Here is a 19,522-nt window from a genome sequence, read left to right as displayed (position 1 = left end):
GACTGCAAGAAGATCAAATCTATCCATTCTTAAGGAAATCAGCCCTGAGTGCTCTCTGGAAGGACAGATCGTGAAGTTGAGGCTCAAATACTTTGGCCACCTCATGAGAAGAGAAGACTCCCTGGAAAAGACCCTGATGTTGGGAAAGATGGAGGGCACAAGGAGAAGGGGGCTACAGAGGACGAGATGGTTGGACAGTGTTCTCGAAGCTACAAACATGAGCCTGACCAAACTGCGGGAGGCAGTGGAAGACAGGAGTGCCTGGCGTGCTCTGGTCCATGGGGTCATGGAGAGTCGGACACGACTAAACGACAACAAAAGTTCTAGTTCAGCATGTCCAAAAGGAACTAATTCCTGTCCACACCCATCCCTTTACAAAATGAACTACTGTCATTCATGTTCAGTTCCCAGTTCCAGTTCACACGACCCTCAGCAATTTTTCCTTCAGCATTCAGACTATTACAAGCTGACGTGCCAAAATATAGAACAGCAAGCCTAAGAAAACATCAAAGCACACATACACAGTGGAATGTGAATTTTAAAATTTATTTTCCCTAACAATTATGATCTTTAAACTCAGGGCCTTGCCTGCCCATGAGGCAAGCTGGGGTGACCGCCTTGAGTGGTGAAAGCCCACAAGGTGGAGCCCCCACAAATGTCCCACCTCCAGTGGAAAACTGCCACGCCAACAGCACCAGTTTCCAGCAAGATCTCACCAAACATTTCTTACAAAAGAGGGCTTAACTTGAAGTGTGAACTGGAAAGCACCTATTTTCTAGAATCCAGTCTTGCTTATCTTCAACCCCTGTATCTTTCCTTGCTGGTTTCATTTACAAACACCATGATAGTCCGACTCCGAGTATACCCACTGAAATAAATGACTTCAGTAGGTCTACTCTGAGTATGGCTAACGTCAGATCTCACTCTTAGTCTTTAAGGTAACACAATACACCTTGCTTCTCCCCTGCTCCCCACACAACAAAGAAACATAGGTACCCGGCCTGGAAAAAAACAGGTATTTCATCACATGGGCCAATGACACACATGCCTCTCACACATGAGCAGGATGAATGACAACCTACACACACAGATCGTTTCCTACATAGAAGTGCCTTCCACACACACATTTTGCGACTCTACAGATAACCCACCCTAACGCCTCCTCAGCCCAGTCATCACCATCAACTTCTCCATTCTCTTTGTATACAAGTATATCTTGCTTACAAAGTCACTTTATCTAAATTTTGGCCCTCCCTTGTGCATTTCCAGAGATTACACACACACACACACACACTTCAGTAGGTGACACCTGTTATTTGATCCTCAGAAGAGGCAGGGATCTCCTGGAGCCATGAACCAAAGCACTACATAAGGGCTGCATTCAGTCCAGAAAGAATCCGTCAAATGACGTTTATATTACAGTCCCCTGAGCTCCCACATCTGGGAGTACTTTGGAAAAACCACACACACCTCTGATTCAGGATATTCACCATTTGAAGGCCACTCCAAATCCTTTTTGAGTCTGGCTCAGGACTGACGGATACAACTATCCATAGTGGGTGTTTTCAAACTTCTGACTTCCAGGAAATTCCCCCTCCCCCATCTCTGTAGAGCCAATGTGGTATAGCGGTTATGATGTTGGACTAGGATCAGGGATCCCCACTCAGCCATAAAGTTTACAATGTAACTCTAGGATTTAGCTGTGATTGCAGGGGGCTGGACTAGATGACCCCCAAGGTCCCTTCAAACTACCATTCTATGATTCTATCACTTTTATATGGCTGGTACCCCCTCCATGCCCCACTGCCTTTAGTTTGCAATGCACTTTTTTCATCCTCAGGTCATAACTAGCCTGTGAGGTTATCAGTACTATTCATTCCCACTATTCGCCTTGTCTTTATTTATCAGATTCACAAACACTGCACATCTGATTTCCTTACGCCAAACCCTTCTGAACATTCACTCTGAAGCCCGAGAGTGGCACCATCAGCAGCGTCGTGAGGCAGAAGTTGGGGAACCCACTAAAGCAGCAGGGCTGGCTCACCAGATTTTGTAATAGCTGAAATGACACACAGTTCTGATCTGTGGCTTTCTAAGGTGAAACAAACACTACTAACAACATTGCTGAATGCTGACTGCCCCAACTTGTGGGCAATTAGCAATCCTCTCTTTCTGCCTCATTAGGTCAGGGACTGCATGGTGGAAAGAGTCAGTCTGGCAATAGACTCATATCTGCAAAGTCACAGCATTTTGATACTGGTATTTTTATATATAAAAAAGCATTTCCCATTAACACATGTGCTTCCCACCTATCCTCCAAGGACCCCAGAGCAGGATTTGTAGCTATCTATCTATTTAGATTTATTTTGTAAAATAAAATAAAATAAAATCATAAGTTCTTTCTGTCCTCACAACAGCCTTGTGAGGTAGGCTAGGGTGAAATATGTAGGCAGGCCCAGTATCCATAAGCGAGCTTTGGAGCTAATTAGGCATGTTTGAATTTGGGTCTCCTCAAATCTGGACTTTTATCTCCTCCTAATAGGCAGTCTTGGCTCCTCTTGTCCAAGAACAAAGAATGGGAAAGTGGCTCTGTTCGCACTCCCCTTACTCTGCATCCCGTGTGCTCTCACTGCTGGTTTGGGAAGAGGGACGCACATGAAGTTAGTCACAATCCATATCTATCCTTCATCCTGTCGTTTCTTTGGGAATTGAGAAAACGACCTAGCCGCGTTTTAAGTTGGAGTGCACTGAGTTGTGATGAAAACTTTTCCCAGCACCCTGGCCCCACATATTATTCAATCTGACCCAACGGAGCTTTAGGGAAGGGTTCCCCCCTCCCCTTCTCCTACACTTTATCCTCTTGTGCCCGGGACAGTTCATGATGTTGACAGAAAGTTTGAAGGGAAGAGCAAATGGACTCTCAGGTCTCCAGCTACTCTGTCTAAAGCGGCTGTTCAAAGGTTGATCACCCCCGTCTCTGAAAAAGCATTCTGCCAGCAGTGCTACATAGCTGTCAACTTTTCCCTTTTCTTGCAAGGAATCCTATTCGGAATAAGGGAATTTCCCTTAAAAAAAAGGGAAACGTTGACAGCTATGGCTCAGAACCCAGGAAGCAGCCAGTCCGGCGAGCGAGAGACTCCGCTTCTCCGGAGTTTCAGACAGGAGACGTCTTTCCCAGTCTTAGCTGGAGACCCCAAAGACGGGATCTGGGACCTTTTGCTTGCAAAGCAGGGGTCTGCGGAGCAGCGCCCCACACTCTGCATGTTGACTCTTCCAGGTCTCTGAATGCAGATGGTACCAAAGGCAGTGCCTTTACCCCTGAAAAAAGGAGAAAGCGAGAGAGAAATGCATGTGCCCACAAACACCCGCAGAGAGAGTAGCTCTTCCTGGTTTGCTGCTGTCTCTGTAGCTCCATCAGTTTAAGTACAGGACATCATTAATTCTCTAGTGATTGCTCTTACCTAGCAGTTCCTGGCAGGACACCTTGCGGGGAAAGGATCCTCTTGCATAAAGCGCCTCTCCCGGACTGAGCCTCGCAGCAGCTGAGAAGAGCCTCTTCTCTTGCACATTTCACAGGAGTCTTCCTCTCAGGGCAAACCCCTCCCCGGGCCCACCCCCTCACACGCAGCCAACACCAGCTGAGACTCAAATGGGTGATATCATGTGCTTTTTTGCTGTAATCTGAGATCTGCCTTGTGGCATTCCTAAAGCGCAGGCATTGAAGCGGGGGGGGGGGGTGATGGGGAGGGGGCGGAACTGGCTACTTTCTAGGAAACATGTATTTAAAAGTTGGCGGGCGGCCGGGGTGGGGGCTGCTCTCTGTTTTGGATTATTCATACTTTAATATGCCTATTGTACTGCAGGGGCAAAGGTGTGGGAAGGCATGTGAAAGGGTGCCGGGGTGGTCATTTTATTTATTCATTTCATTCTCTCTTGGCGGGATGTTTTTCAGAAACTGCAATTGGTGATCACCTTTTATCACCTCCCCCCCCCCCCCAATTCTTCAGTCCTCAAAAGTGTGTGCTTTCTGTGTAAGTTTCTGGGAGACACGCACACAAAAATAAAATAACAAAACAAAACCCGCAAATTAAATCAAAAACAACTTGAAAGCAGCACAGTTTAAGGAACCAGCATAAAACCAGCAGCTGTGAGTGGAGATTCCTGCTGGGATCCCTGCACTTCAGGGGGTTGGACTAGATGACCACTGGAGTCCCTTCCAGCTCTACAATCCCATGATTTTTATGACATTCAGTGAAATCAAAATAGGCACCAGGTGAGTCTCCCTGGGAACTAAATCTTGCAGTTGAGGGGCCACCAACTACAGGCCCTTCTCTGACAGCCACCCAGAGGAGGGCCTCTGTGGAAGGTCTTATTTGTGCAGGTAGGCACATTTGGACCAAAAAGTCCTTTTCTTGTCATGAAAGGTGGGGTATAAATTCTTTTCATTGACACCATCCTCATACTAGTGGTATTCTAACCCCATGAGGTCAATAGTGATGGACATAATTTCTAGGGAGGGAATGAAAGGCAAAAAAGACTGCTGGCTCCAAGATTTGGGGTGGTGGATTTGGGGAAGAGACTCTCCATAAGCCTCTTCTATGCAGGGTCCTAATCCCTCCTCATATTTATTTAGTTTTCATTTGGTTTATCACCCGCCATTCACCAGGAGGTGCCAGGGTGAGTTACAACAATTAAAAATTCAATATGGAAAACAATGTTTTAAAAATTACCATCTCAGGCGCAGAGTCAGTGGGTCTCAGATGTCAAATGCCAGGATAAAACATACAGTGGAAACTGCATAATGAAGGTGCCAGACAGAGCTCTGTGCAGAGGGAAACCCACAGCCTCCCAGTTGCCAGAACTGCCCATTAATGGTACTCTCTCTCATTGGGTACAGCTACCTGAAGATGAATGGAAAAGAAGATGCTTGTTCCAGCCAGTCTTGTCCCTGCCCATTTGCTTAGACAAGATAAGGCAACAGGCAGCAACTGTGAGCAGGAGGAGGAAGCCAGGGATTCTGGGTGTGTTGGCACCAGGGGCCCTCCTGGCATGGGAGCCTTGGCAGGGGCCTAACAAGGTCCTCCACCCCCACAGACTTGCCATAGGGGTCACCATAGGAGTCCCAACTGTGTTTGGTCCGTAAGCACATTTCGAATTTTGAGGAAGCACTAAGGGCACCACCGCAAAATGGCTGTCAGGGAGTGGGGGCAGGCCCATTCTCAAAAGGCAGGCAGAAGGAAATTGGTGAGGCAAAAAAGACTAGGAAGGAAGGGAGTACAAAGCAGAGGTCGAGTCTGAGTCCCAAAACACAACAGCAAATCCTTGGAACTTATAGCTTTCTGCTCCAAAAGAACACCCTTTCAAAAAGGCCAAAACCCAAAACAAATAACATTTCACAGAAGGCACACTCTTTCTCTCTGTCAGCCAACTCACCCCACATCTTTCTCTCTCCCACAGTGGATCATTACCCAAACACACCTGCCCCTCAGGGCTGCTCTCTGTCCTGTTTCTCCTCCCCCCCCCCCATCTCTCCCATCAATGCTACTCCATTTTTTAAATCCCATTTTCTGTCCTCGTGGTTGCTCCATTCCTCCACCATACTGCACCCCAGGTAAATGGACATAAGATTTCAGCCTGCCTAACAATACTCAGTTCAGTGAGATTTTCTCCCAGGGTAAAAGTGAACAGAATTGCAGCCTTTGTCAATATAGAATCTTTAATTTATTCCATAATGTTATTCCCTAAAATATAAATGATTGTGTGGTACTGTTTTGAAAGTGACCTTAAGTATAAGCAGGGTCTAGGCATGCAGGAATTAGGTAGCGAAATAGACCAGATTACTTACCACTACTTAAAAAAATAATAATACTCCATGCAGAAGTACAAAGTGGTCACAGCATGGACTTCTGCCACCCGCTTTTCCCAGCCCAGGAATGGCCATAGCTAGCCAACCATCTGCAGCTGTCTGCACACCGTCTGCACCACTGAGGCCAACTGGGTCTCCACAACAACTTAGAATGGAGATGTACCTCCAGACTATGCAATTGCTATGTCTGAGGAGTGCTATTCCACCTAGAACAGATGGTCTAGCTAATTCTGGACCCAGGAGCCAGCTACCCATAGAGCAAGTCTTACCAAGAGTCAGCCTCAGTTTACTGGCCCTTATCAAACACATGCATAGCCTCTCTGGATTCGGATGCAATGAAGAGACACAGCTGGGTGTCATTTGCATATTGGTGGCATCATGTCCCAAATTCTTGGACGCTCCAATTTTAAGAGCATGGGAGACAAGATGGAACCTTGCAGGATCCCACAACTGCCTGAGATACTGCTGCTGTCTGACTCCCTACCGTCCCTGAATGCTATTTTATTGTAGCAACTCTCTAGGTAGGAGGAAAACCAGGGGCACCATCTAGGGGTAATTGGGGGCCTGCACCCCCCAAAATCTTTTCAAGGGGATTGGACCTCCTCAAACTTCCATGGTGATGGTGCACCTGGAAGATGCCCTGGTGATCTCAAAGGAAGGCGCCAAAGCACCGTGGAGGGCTGCCAAGAAGTGGGGAAAAGGGGTACTGATGTACCAGGCTCACAGTCAGCAGTCTCCCCCACTGGGGAAAGAAACCACACACATTTTTGAAAAAGAGTATGTCTCTGGCCCTCTTTGAAAGAAAATTATGAAGCAAAAGGTGCAGGTACTCTGCTAACTGAGATGAGCCAGCTTGGCTGCTTCCATCTTTCAGTAACCTTTTCTGAACCAGGCAGAACAGATTCTAGAAAACGGATTCTACAATTCAAAGTGCTGCTTTAGACCTATAAAGCCTTAAGCAGCTCAGGACTGCAATACCTCAAGAACTGCCTCTCCCCATATGAACTGACCTGGACCCTGAGCTCACCCTCTGACACCCATCTTTATGCGCCTCCTCCATGAGGGTTCCAGAGGGTGGCAACGTAAGGACGGGCCTTTTCTTGTAGTGGCTCCCCATCTGTGGAATGCTCTCCCCAGAGAAGTTCGCCTGGCAGTGGCGTAGGTAGCTGCTTGGGCGCCCGGGGCGGCGCATGTGCCTTGCGCCCAGGGGCAAAACAAGCCAGAGAAGGGCACGCTGTACAGAGCCTTGCAGCCACCTCCCCCTCAGGTGGCGGAGGGAGAAGTGGGCCCCACACTGCCATTTTGGGCAGCATGTAGCCTGCAGGTGCCCAAGCCACCACATGACTCGCAGGAGAGATGTGTGGCTGGGGCATGCTGCAGGCCCTGTGGTAAGTGTCGCCCCTGCGGTGTGGCGCCCAGTGCAGCCCCCTGCCCTCCCAGCTACGCCACTGTTGCCTGTTGCCTTCAGTATACTCCTCTAGGCGCTAGGCGAAAGTGTTCCTCTTTAACCAGGCCTTCGGTGCCCATTTAAATGTGTTTGGGGAAGGGGGGTTATTGATTTGTTTTATTCTTGTTCTTGTTTTTATTATGTATTTTGTGCTTTCATTTTGTATTTTTGTGCTGTGAACTGCCCAGAGGTCTTTAGATGAAGGGTAGTATGCAATTTTTGGGACGCGGGTGGCACTGTGGGTAAAACCTCAGCGCCTAGGGCTTTCCAATTGCATGGTCGGCGGCTCGAATTCCCGCGGCGGGGTGCGCTCCCGTTGTTCGGTCCCAGCGCCTGCCAACCTAGCAGTTCGAAAGCACCTCCGGGTGCAAGTAGATAAATAGGGACCGCTTACCAGCGGGAAGGTAAACGGCGTTCCGTGTGCTGCGCTGGCTCGCCAGATGCAGCTTGTCACGCTGGGCACGTGACCCGGAAGTGTCTCTAGACAGCGCTGGCTCCCGGCCTATAGAGTGAGATGAGCGCACAACCCTAGAGTCTGGCAAGACTAGCCCGTACAGGCAGGGGTATCTTTACCTTTTTAGTATGCAATTTTAACAATAATAAACAAACAAACTTTTCAGCATGGTCAGTTTGAATGAGGGGAAAGTTGGCTGCCTAGGAAGAGATCAGCCAAATTGATGTTCAGGGATGGAAAACCTGGACTATGACTCACCTCTGCTCCAGCCAGAATGGCCAATGGCCAGGGATGATAAAATCTGGATTCCAGCCACATCTGGAGGGCCTCAGGTTCCCTGTCACTGGTGTAGTGGTTAAAGAATCAGATGAGGCCTTGAGAGAACCAGATTGAGATCCCTCTCAGCCATGACTGACTGACCTTGGGCCAGTCATGCTCCCTCTCACTCGATCTCATATCGTTGTTGGATAAACTGTGGGAACAGGCAGAACACTCAGCTGCTTTGAGGAAAAATTGGGCACCATCCGTACTAATGTGAAACGCTGCTACAATTCCCAGAGATCCTTGGGAAGTGAGATTGGTTGGGAAACCAGTCTGGAGGGAAAGGAAGTCTCCAAACATCTCTCAGCCCTCTTAGTACGGTTCCCAGGGTTCTTTGGGGATCCACGGCTGTATAAAGTGGTATATAATGCCTTAAATGTATAGTGCAGTTGGGGTATTTGTCTTGATCCCCAGAGCAACTGTGGAATGGTTTATAATTTAGGAGTGGAGTGGGAATAATGGGAGGGCTGAGCATATGTGTCTGTGTTACTTCAGAACAGTCATTTCCCAACCTGGTGCCCTTCAGCTCTTTTGAACAACAGCTTCCATTACTCTTAGCTATTGGGCAAAAGGAAGCACAAGGCTGCTAGCTGACCCAGTGTTTGCTCTGCTGGAATTGACATGACACAATTTCGGGCTCACACCACTGGTAAAGAATCCATCCTAAAAATGTTGCCTCTGTCTCCATCCATTGCTGAAGGTTGGACGCCTCAGCCATGAAGATCCTCTGGCCCAAACACAACCTCACCTTTGACTAATTCTAGCCTGCTGCAGCTGGAACAAGCAAACAGAGCAGGCTTGAGCTGGGTGGCAGGGGCACCTCTCCTGTACTAACAGCTGTGCCCACGTGGACCAAAACTGAATAGGGAGCTGTGATGCGGTCCAGACACACAAGGGAGTGCCAGCTCATTCCCCAGAAAGGATGATAAAGCAACCATCAATGCTGGTAAACAACAAGAACAAACAAGAGGTAGGAAAAGCTATTCCTTTGAGTACACCTTCCAATGGAAAAACAACAACCTTATTGCCTCCAAATATTTGTTTTCACAGAAAAGAATGTGACATTTCCCCTGTAATCAAAGCAAAGCTCTGAAATACCTTGATGGGATAAGTGCAAGTTTTAATGCTGAAAAGGAGAACAATAAGAAATGAACCATAGTGTCAAGAGGCAATTAGATTGCCTAACACTGTGATGTCAAGAGCACTTGGTCCAACGGAGAACTTTCTGGGGTCATTCAGGGATGTTTTCTCCAAATCTCACATTTCAGTCCTGTCATGTTGCTTTCCTTCACACACACAGTTCCACATCCCCAAAGTATCCCCTGCATATTTGCTTGTTATCAGATTCTATATTTTTGATAGCCAATGTAAATCAGAAAACAAAATACATGTACACAAAAGCAATAATTCAGGAGGAAATTAACCCAAATTTTCAGAAAGGCACATTGTCAAAACATGAAATGGGAAAAGTGCCCTACATTGTTTAAATTTTCCATTATTGAAATTGTTTGTGCAAAGTACATGCCCATTGGGCTCTGCTCTGTTTTTGTATAGTTAAGGAAAAACAAAAACCAATAAAAATACAGCCTTTTTGCATTTAGAATTGCTCTTTGTTTTTAAAAGTCCTCCTGACAATTTCAGATCAACAATGTAGCCCAGCTCCCTATTGCTGGTGTATATTAGCCTACCCTATAGGTAACAAATGTTTATTATTTATTGACAAATGTATAGACTGCTATCCAACCATGACGTCAGGAAAGTCTAAAAATACACAAGAGAGTAATGTATCCTCTAGGTTAGATTACTGCAATACGTTACGTGGGGCTGCCTTTGCAGACAGATTGAAAACTGCAGCTGGTGCAGAAATTGGTGGCCAGGTTGATCGTTGGAGCAACAGAGTCTGAGCACACAGCACCGATCCTGGTCCAACTGCAGTGGCTACCAATTAGTTTCTGAGCACAAATGTGCTGGTTGTGACCTATAAAGACTTAAAGGGCTCAGGACTCCAGTACCTCTGCTGACATGAACCAACCCAGACCCTGCAATCACCATCTTTCGGCCCTTAATTTGCAGGTTTCTTAAGTAGATGTGGTCTCCTTTGGTGAGGCAGGAACTACTAGACTTGTCTCTCATTTGTAGAAATGTGTTTTTAGATTTTTATTTGTTGTGTTTATTGTAATTGGTTGTAGTTATTTTACTGTATTTGCAAGCCGCTTTGAGTCATTTCTGTGAGTAAAGCGACTGATAAATATAAATAATATCCTCCAGTGTTTCATGGAGGAAACATTTACCATAGGAAAGGTCAACAGAAGTGCAGAAGTGCTTATCTGAATGTGACCCACCAGGCATGGGTGTTCAGGGGGGGCAAGGGGGGCAGTTCCCCCCAAGCTGATCCAAAATCCTCAGATTCCCAACTTTAATTTTTTAAAAATAGTAAGCTTCAAGTATTTCTGGAACCCGGAATTTGAAGTTAGTTGTGCAGACACTCTTCTCATGTGGTTTATGAGAAGCTTGCCTGCTCCCACCTTTGGTTACGTGTATATATTTATTTCCCCTTCATGGATCACTGCCTTGCCGTGGCGAAGGGGCTTGAAGAACTCAGAGAAGCTATGAACTATGCCGAGCAGGGCACCCAAGATGAACAGGTCATAGTGGAGAGTTCTGACCAAACGTGATCCACTTGGAGGAGGAACCGGCAAGCCACTCCAGTATCCCTGCCAAGAAAACTCCATGGACAAAGACAACAACATATATTTATTTATTCATTCTGAATATTTCTCTCGCCACACAACCCCCTGGCCAGGAAAAGTCCTGTGGATGCCCACACTCCCCTTCACCAGGCTTCTTAGTCTGGCTTGCAAGACTTTCCACTGGCCATCCCCTCCCTGTACCTGTCCTGGCTATTGGGGTGCAGGCAGGTGTGTGTGAAAGAGAGAGAGGGAGTGGCCACTCAAACTTTGCCAAAACATTTGCACATTGTAATTCATATCTCTGAGTGCACATTTAGAAACAATTATTATAATTTAAATAGAAACATTCCTCCCTATGGTGGAGAAAACAGTGGACCGGGCAGCAGTGGAGCAAGTTGATCAGGCGCCTGGGGCAGCGCGCATGCCCTGCACCCAGGGGTGGGGCCAGCTGCCTGTGGGGGCGGGGGGAGCCAGGGCAGGACATACCCTGGGGTCCCCAAGGAGTCTGCCTGTCTCCTCCCACTCAGTCGCCCTACAGCTGAGGGGGAGGCGGTGGGCGGACAGTTTGGGGCAGCGTGGAGCCCGCGGGCGCCCAAGCCACCATGTCACTCCCAGGAGAGATGCGTGGTTTGGGCTCACTGCAGGCCCCACAGTGAGTGCCCCCCACCATTTTGTCACCCCTCAGTTGTGACACCCGAGGCAGCCCGCCCCCACTGCCCCCCTCCTCTGCCCCAGGGACCAGGTGATTTTGGGGCCTGATCCATCTCCATTCCAGTTGCTAGCTGCTGGTGGGCAACTCAAAGGCCTCTCCTGAGCTCTCTTTCTGAAGGCTCTTCTTTATCTTTAAACCAGACTTGGACCAGACAGCCCTCAAATAGAGGATGTCTTCCAACAGAGACCTCTCCTCTGTGGTGCAGGAGGGGAGGAGGGAGAGGGAATGGGTGTGTGTGCATCTGGTTTACCCACTTTGGGCCTTCAGGAAATGTAGACTTTTTTGCCAGAGGGAGCACTGAATGTTGCTGAAGGAAAGGCTCTCATCCATCAACTTTCTTTCTTTTTACTCTGCAGCAGCCTGTTGTTCACTAGTTTAAAAAGCCAGGGTGGCCGTTTGTGCTATTGATGTAAAAGACATGCTAGGAAAACCCAATTGTCCTATAACCTGCCATTGAGAGTTCAAAGCCAACCTCCAAAGAGCAGCACTGGGAAATTATTTATAGACTAAATGTTAGGAAGAACTTCATGGGAGCGGAATTAGAAAACGGGGCAGAAATTCAATTCACTTTGCATTTTAAGGTGAACATACCTAATTCACACTTTCTGAAACATTGCACAAACTGAAACAGAGCCATCCTTTGAAATTCACGCTTTTCCAAATTTTGTGATGCAGTTCTCCAACCAATGTTTACAAAAAAGGATGTACTGGGGCAAGTGTGCATAAAAATGAATATACAGTATTAGGGGAAATCCCCTGCAACAATGTGTACATCCGTGAAAACTGCATACAAAAAAGTGTTTATTAGGAGATATCAGCACTAAAGTGCTGATGTCTTTTCATGAGGATTAAAAGAACGAACTTGCAAATTCCTGCAGAAATTTGGAGAACTAAGACTGGAAAAATGAGAACCTGAGGAAACTGAAACGGACCGATGAGTCCATCCTTCAGTGCAAGCTAGTTGACAGCGGAGGCTGCTAGGCTCTCCTTCATTAGAGCTTGCCACTGATGGCAATTGATCAGCAATGTTAGAGCAGTGCATTTCCTGCATTTGTAAGAGGTTGGAGCAGATGATCTTCAAGACCACTTCCAACTGCATCAGTCTATCGTGTGCAAAGGGTGATAAAGGTCTGCCTTTGCCACACATTGAGAGAGCCACCTTGTGGTTGATCATTTATCATGTTGGCTCATCAGCTCACCAGCTGAGCCACAGGTTGCTGGGCAGAAGCCCACCAGAGACTTACAATTTACTCAAATTTACTCAATTTGTGCCCTGGTTGCAAATGCCACAAAGGAAACTCCCTTCAGACTGGGAATGTAATGGAATGCAAGGGCTGCCGCTAGTCTAGGCATGGAAAGGCAAATGACAGCCCCCATCAGGAATGCTTACAGCATGCCTAGGTAAAGTGGAAGGTCGGGTAAGGATAAGGCATCTAGCATTCTGCCAATGGAATGGTTGGATTTCCATGCAAAGTGAGAGAATTGACAGAAAATGAACTGAAGTGCCTGAGGTGAAGTCACTGATCTTGTCGGAACTTGTCAGCAGTAGCTCCCATTTGGACTGTGTGCCAAGGTAAGAGCCAAGGCAAACCACGGCAGATGCTAGCATTGCAGCTTCCAACAGAACTATTAAACCATTTTAGGATTATATGTAACCTTCTAAAGCTACATTCCCTTATCCGCTATCAGAAAAATGCAAACTACAGTATATTATTATCTGAAAAGCAGCAAATTGATATATACTGGTGGCAGCCTTGTGAAAACAGTGATGGTTTGGAAGGACTCCGAGCTTCTCATACCCTTGAAGTCTAGAAACACACATGGTGGTGATGGTGATGAAAATATGAGAATTCCAGAATTCCAGATGTGCCAACAAAGTTTATGCTTAGGCAATTAGATTGAAAGCAAGGTTTGTGAACAATTGCTGGACTTCCCCCACTGAATATCCATGGCCTTGGGATGCCAAGTGTCAATGCACATGTTAGCTTCCTGGTCCTCACTAACCGGTCATTTATTCTTTCTTCTCAAAATTGTTAGCTCTTTCCAAACATTGTGGAGGGGTGGTTTAACAGCCTTGGTCCTTTATCCGCATCATCTAGACTTCCTGGAGCCACAGGTTCAAGCCTCATTCAGGTCACCTCAGCCTTTCATATTGACTAAAGCACATGAATGGAACTTCTGAGCAGCCTGATCTCTACAGAGAGATGACTTAGGTGATAGCTTGAGAAGAACAAGCTTGTAGGACTCAGCAGGGAGGCAGATAGGGACAAAACTAGAATTAGTTGGCCCCACCTATTATGAGCTCTGGCCCCACCTACTGATTGGACTCCCTGCCTTACACCCTACCAGAACCATATAAGTGAGGGGCATGATGTTCTGGCTCCCCACCTGCAGATCAGATTGCTGCTATAGCTGAAAGTTTTGAAAGCTTTTGATGGATCTCTAGGCCCTTCTCCTGGATCCAGAACTCCACCTTCCAATCAGCAAGGACCTTCCTCTGGATCAGAACCTTCCTGGGACCCACAGCCCTCATTCCTCAACCCCTAGGACCTTCCCTTTCCTCCTCCAATTCTCCAAGCTCCTCCCATTCCTTATCTGGCCACCTTGACGTCTCCAGGGGACTCCTTACTCCAGTCGAGCCAAACTGAGCCCCACTGGATTTCAATTGAAGAGTTGAGTCATAGAATCATACAGTTGTAGAGTTGGAAGGGATCCCAAGGGTCATCTAGCCCAACCCCCTGGAATGCAGGAATCTGCTAAAGCTTCCATGACAGATGGCCATCCAACCTTTGCTTTAAAACCTCCAAGGAAGGAGAGTCCACAACCTTCCAAAGGGAGACTGTTCCACTGCTGAACAGCTTTTACTGTCAGAAAGTTTTTCCTGCTGTTTAGTTGGAATCTCATTTCTTGCAATTTGAAGCCATTTGTTCAAATCCTACCCTCCAGGGGAGGAGAAAACAAGCTTGCTCCCTCTTCCATGTGATAGCGCTTCAGAAATATGAAGATGGTTATCTTATCTCCTCTTAGTTCTCTATTCTCCAGGCTTCGACCTTATTGTAAACCACTTCAAGTTAGAGGGGGCCTTAAAAGAAGTATTTTAGAGCATCTAGTCCAATGCTGGCTCAGTGCAGGAAATACAGCTAGAGCTGCCCAGCCTCTGCCTGAAGACCCCTAGCACAGGAAAGCCCACCCCCTCTAGGTTCCATCATTGAACTGCTCTGGCCATCAATAAGTTTCTCCTGATACTCAACTGAAATCTACCCTCTTGTGAAACTTAGACCAAGTCCTGCTCTGTAGGGCAGCAGATAATTAGTCTTCGCCCTCTTGTGTGTGACAGACCTTCAAGTATATCTGAAGAGTAGTGTCATGAAGATTAGTCAGTAATACAGGGAGTTGATTTCATAAGGACTTTAACAAAACGGGACACCCCCTCAACCTGATTTTTGAAGTGGTTTTGTCCATTGAACCACCTCATTCTGTAGTATAAGCAAGCTGGGGTGCAGATCAGAGGTGGGAAAGCTGTGGCCCTACAGATGTTGTGGGATTACAATTCCCGTCATCCCTGTCCAGTGGCCATAATGGCTGGGGCTGGTGAGAGTTGGAGTCCGACATTATATGGCTTTCTGGGCCTGTCATTGGCCTGATGAAACAAAGTGTGTTTTTTTAATGCTCTGAGTCCTCTATTCTATTTGCACTGGCTACTGAAGCAAACCCAATAAACATTTGTTTTTAACACTGCATTCCTCCAAAGACTTTACGAGATTTGAAGAAACATTTCATAATGCTCACTTTGTAGCTCTGACTCCCAGAGGTTGGAAACAGATGTCTTTGAATCAGATATTAAAAATTCCCAGATAAATGCCTGACTTTAAAAAGGACTCATGATTTGGGGAGACTGTCCTCATACAAAAGTTAGCCAGTCCCTAAAAAGTAAAGTTTCCATTCCATATTTTTAAAATCAACTGCAGGGGCCAATTATCTAGAATTTAAAAATCACATGCTACCTGAAACAGGGTTTAAAGCACACATATACTGAGATAGTACAAACATATTCCAAATAAAACCAGAAATTAATAGAAGCATTGTGGCTGTATAAGATTTCTTAATGGCATGGACCATTGCCCATGAAAATTTATGCCATAATAAATATTTTAAGCTATAGTCCTACCCATGTCGGCTCAGAAGTAAATTCTATTAGAATTAAATAAAGAATTAAATAAAGAATTAAATAAAGTTTCCTCCCAGGTTGGGATGGACAAATGGGTCAAATTCATTTTCTGTCAGTTTCTCATTCTTTTAATTTTGGTCCTGTTCTCTCCATATCCAACACTAGTTTGCATGTTGTTTAAAAAGTCTTCATGGAAATTCAGCAGCATTTTAGTACAAATTTATCCTAATGTAACATTTTTCTATGCACTTTTTTGCAGATAAATTTTCACTAATACAACACATTTCTGCAAGTTACTTTCATTAATATTTGCAATTACAGAAGATTTAAAGAGAATGATTGCTCTTGGATGCATCTACCAGTGATGACAAACCCTGACAGCTAAACGGAGTTTCCCTATTCAGAGGCACCGTGTATCTATGAGTATCAAGCTTTCATAGAACTGGAATCACAATGGTCATCTAGTCCAATCCCCTGCAATCTTTTTGCCCAATGTGGGGCTCAAATCCACAACTCTGAGATTAAGAGTCTCTTGCTCTGGAGCTACCTCCAGTGGTGACAAATTGGGATGAGCTCTAGTCCTGATGCCCCAGTTGCCAAGCTTCTTGGGAGCATCCAACAGGCCACATCTGGAAACAGATGGATTAGAGCTGATCCAGCAGAAATCTTCCTTTGTTCTTAAACTCCAGTCTCAATCCTCCTTCGGTCTCTTTTCATCCCTCTCCACCACTCTAGCGGCTTGGTGTGTGCTGAGCACAATCTTAAGCACCTCACGTGGCACCACAAGCGAATACTTTGCACTAATGAAAGAAGGGACACCTTTGAAAAATATCTGGCTGGGTACCATGTCACTTGTCTAGATAACCTGCTAGTTGTTAAGAGTTTGGCAGAAGCCACCTGGCGCAATTAAGGCAAGCATGTTTCTACATACAATACACAAGGGCCAAAGCAACATCATCACTTGGTTGTACCTTGACTTCACCTCTTAAAGTGAAGCCAGACATTCAGTACAATGAGACATCAAAACAACAAGATGGAGATGACATTTCCACTTGCACTCTGTCACCAGACTGTGCATTGTTATATGTGATGCTGTGCGCACTCTGCATTATTATTTTTCCAAAACCTATGCCAATCCAATATTCTGTGCCAGGAAAAGCTAGACGTTGTGATCTGAGTTTATTGTTTTTATTATTATGGCTCTGTTGTTATGTCCACTGAAGACGTAGCTCAGTCAGCTCTGGCTTGGGGGATTTAATTACAGTCTCACAAGCTTGAAACTTATTTTGTTTGTCCTAAGGGCTAGAACCCTTATTATTGTTATTAGGAAACTGGAAGTTCTCAAGATGCCAAATTCTGGGACCGGGACTCAAGCACTGATGGCCACTAACTTGGATGGCTTTAAAAGGGGATTAAACAAATCCATGGAGGATAAGGTTCTCAATGGCAGCTAGGAGCTATGGTGGCTATGTTCTGCCCACAGCGGTGGAGGCCAGATGCCTCTGAATACCATTACTGGGAGTTAGGGATGGGTGAATAGGCAAATTTTCAGATATTGGTGAGAATAGTGGCTGCCAAGCCCCACCCCCTCTCAAACCACCTGGAAATTGCTGAGGGTCTTGGCGGACCACTTAATGATTTTTCTGCCTGTTGTAGCAATTGTAATGTGCTGTGCTAGATGCTGTATGATCTGTAATTGCATTTTTACCGCTTTTATTTCTACATTGCACTGCAAACTGGATTCCATAGAATTTGAATTGCAGTACAGTATAGCAGAATAAAAGCAGCAATAAAAATACGATTAAAAATCAACATGCATATGTTTACAGACCACTGGTGGTCCACAGGCCAGTTATTCTAAGCACAGCCAAGTTTACACCTGAATCTTTCAACTTGGATTTGTTTTCAGCCATAAGTTTCAGGTGCATGCAGACACAGAAGAACACAGTAGGATGGCTGGTCCCACCATCAGGCAAAATGAGGCCTTGGATGTAATGAAAGACAACAAATTATTATTACATTTTTACTGCCAGGTAGAAGGAGAGGTGCCTGTGTAATTTTCTGCCACAGTTGACCAAAGGACTAGGCTAGCCTAGATGGGGAACAATATCATAAACTGCCTTGGGATGAGTAAGGAAGGCAGTATGCAATTAATTCATTAACAAAATGCTTAATATCAGGCAGCAAAATCTGAGGATTTAAAAGTGGCCATGATCTTTGAGGCACCCTTGCAAGAAATCCTTTTTTTTAGTGTGGCTGCACCTATCCTTTAGAACTCCCTGCCCATTGGCATTAGTGACTTTGCTGTATTCTTTTTGGCACCTGCTAAAAACTTTCGTTTAGGCAAGCCTGCCCAGACATGTAAAGTTTGCTTGTATTTTAGTCTGTAATTTTACCCTATAATGTATATGTTTAACTGTTGGTTTTATTGGGGGGGGGGGTTCACTGATGGTGTTAAAGTATATTTTATATTCTTTGTAAACTGCTTATTTACAGTTAAGTGACATTTTGTAAAATAAAATGAAACAAAAATGGAGCAGCCCTATGCCTAGGTTTTTCTTTATCTCTTGCTCAGTTTCCCTTCAGCTTATTTGGTTTTCTTCCTGTAATCACCACCTAATTCCCATGCTTAGATCTTTCTCCACCCATTATTCCCTTAAGTCATTCAATTGCTTGCACCCTGCCTTTTAACCCACCCCATTTTATTTGCTGGCAAAGTGAACTGTGCACATCTCTTTAAACATAACCCGTTCTGCTGATTCCCCCACTAGCTTTCTGTTCCTCTAGACTAGAATAGAATAGGCTATAACTTTTTGGAAGGAAAGTTATGAATCAAAATGTGCCATCCAACTAGAAGAAAACATTTTATGAAGTCACAGCCACACATCATGCAAAGTTGACGATCTGCCATTGAACAATGGCCCTTTCTTTAGACCTGCAGACCTATGGTACTAAATGGAATGCCCTTACTGAAGCCAAGAATGCCAGGGCTTGTCCAGTGCCTGGTCAGAAGGCCTCCTGAGAACTCCGAGGTCCTCCTTGGACGATAGGTGGGATATAAAAATATTACAAAATTAGAAAAGCAGCTCGGCACGAATGCAGCCTTTGCTTTGCACTTGGTTCTGCTGCTGGCAAGATGACCTGAAAAATAACAGAAATTTTTTCTTCTCCAAAAAGTCTATTTCTGAGAGTGAACATTACTACCATGTACGTGGCATTTGCAGACTTCTACCCATCATTAAGCACCAACAATGGCAGAGATAAAAGCAGCATCAGGGGACAGAGTGCCCCAGATCAAGTTTGTCACCAGGCTACTGAGACTTTTTGGCTGACCTCTTTGTTACGCTCTTTTTGGCAGAGTATAATTAGCCAAACTGTTTTGTCCGGGCAACCTTTAAAAGAGGAAAAAAGACAGACCCTTGAGTAATAGAAAGGAAATGAGAAAAAAAACCTGTTTTTCCCTCATACAGAGTGCAGCATTCTAACAATTAAAAACAAAAAACAAAAAATCATTTCCTTTTTTAAGCTACTCCTCTCCTGCATTTAAGAGAATGCTTATCAAAGATTGGTTGGGTCCTGTAGCTGCAGCCCTGAAGCAGAAGCAATTCTGATGGATATGTCTTGATATCACTTACCTGGCTGCAAGGCCATTGGCAAAGGTTAGAGGGCACAGCCCTGGTCTTTTCTTTGCTAACCTTAATGGATTTTTTTTTGGTGGGGGGGTGGAAAGAGAGGAGAGGCTGAAGCAAAGCTTGTTAAGTGCCTAACCAACCCCCCCCCAATGTATAAACACAACCTTTGGGATGGAGAGGATCACGAGGCCTGGGAACCCAGTTGAAAACTGTTGAGCTTAAGGCTATTAAG

General features: G+C 45.6%; 1 protein-coding gene across 1 annotated transcript in view; it reads right to left on the bottom strand.

The window, feature by feature from the left end:
- Window positions 1-3,595, bottom strand: part of LOXL2 (lysyl oxidase like 2) — a 74,992-nt gene extending 71,397 nt beyond the window's left edge. Inside the window, exon 1 of the mRNA XM_053366997.1 lies at window positions 3,462-3,595. The gene's annotated coding sequence lies outside the window, so the exon portion shown is untranslated. The remainder of the gene's footprint in view (window positions 1-3,461) is intronic.
- Window positions 3,596-19,522: the final 15,927 nt, after the last annotated feature.

This window comes from Podarcis raffonei, chromosome 15 (assembly GCF_027172205.1).
Source record: "Podarcis raffonei isolate rPodRaf1 chromosome 15, rPodRaf1.pri, whole genome shotgun sequence".
NCBI lineage: Eukaryota > Metazoa > Chordata > Lepidosauria > Squamata > Lacertidae > Podarcis > Podarcis raffonei.
This window is presented reverse-complemented; position numbering and strand designations above follow the sequence as displayed.